The following is a 1,373-nucleotide window of genomic DNA, read 5'->3' on the forward strand; positions in this document are numbered from 1 at the left end:
CATCATCACTTGAGTTCTCAGTGTGGGAGGCTGCAGGGGCCCTCCACAGCCTGGAACTGGAAGATTTCCATGGTCATTTGAGGGCTGTGATGTAAACTGCTCCTTGGGTGTTAACTTAACCACAGTAGGCACTTACGCTATTTACTCTTCACAAGAATGGCTTTCCCCCACCTGCTTGAAGCCCAGAGGGATTGACCAGTCTTTCAGGACAAATGAGGAGTAAAACGCTTACCACAGCATTTTCAGAGATAAATCTAAAGGAGGAAAAAAGGGAAGGGTTGTTTTTTGTTTGTTTTCTTCTCTCACTCTTTTTAAAATTCATTTTAACTTTTTAATGTGATTTGGGTGAAAATTTACAGAACAACTTAGTTTTCCATTCAAAAATTCACACACATTTTCTTTCATGACACTGTGATCCCCACAATATAACAGTACCCTTCCCACTTCCTCACTGGGTTTCCATGCATCTATCCTTCTTCCTTATCCCTTCCTGCCTTCTGAACTTGGTCTCTGACCAAACGCTGCCCTTTTGATCTCATATGGTTGATTGTCCTAAAAAGTGCATACCTCCCTGATGTTATTGTTCACTTTATAAGCTTGTCTGTTGTTTGATCACCAAGGGTAGGTTCAGTTCCAGGTCTGAAAGGGGTCTAAGGGCCCTAGTCTTGATGCTTCCATCAGTCTCTATCAGACCACTAAGTCTGGTCTTTTTATGATTTTGAATTTTGTTCTACATTTTCCTTCCATTCTGTCCAGGACCTTCTGTGATCCCTTTCAGAGTGGTCAGTAGTGGTAGGCAAGCACAGTTTAATTCTTCTGGTCTCAGGGTTGTAGAGGCTGAGGTTCACCTGGTCCATTAGTCCTTTGGATTGTTTCCATGCATCTTTGATTTTCTTCACTCTTCTTTGCTCCAGGCTGGGATAGACCAATAGCTGTACCGTAGATGGCTGTTCCCAAGCTTTTAAGACGCCAGTTGCTACTCACCAAGGTAAGATGTAGAAAAATTTCTCTTAACTATGTTTTGCCAATTGACCTTGACATCACCTGAGACTATGGTCCTGAGCTGCCAAGCCCAGTGACTCATTGAATCCAGGTGTTTGATTATGGCTAAGAAGTCTTCATAACTTTGCCCCCAGTATGCTATACTATATTCATGGATATATTTACAGCACATATAAATACATATGTAGAAATATCCTCTGTCAAACTTATATATATATTCATGATATAGTCCCATTCATTTTCCCATACCTGTTCAGACTCACAGTGACCCCTCCCCCTTGGGTTTCCGAGGCAGTATCACTACAGAAGTAGATTGCCCAACCTTCCTTCCGAGGAGTGGCTGGTGGGTTTGAACCACCAGCCTTCTGGTT

Source organism: Orycteropus afer, unplaced genomic scaffold (assembly GCF_000298275.1).
Source record: "Orycteropus afer afer isolate SDZICR_OR568_19922 unplaced genomic scaffold, OryAfe1.0 scaffold00209, whole genome shotgun sequence".
NCBI lineage: Eukaryota > Metazoa > Chordata > Mammalia > Tubulidentata > Orycteropodidae > Orycteropus > Orycteropus afer.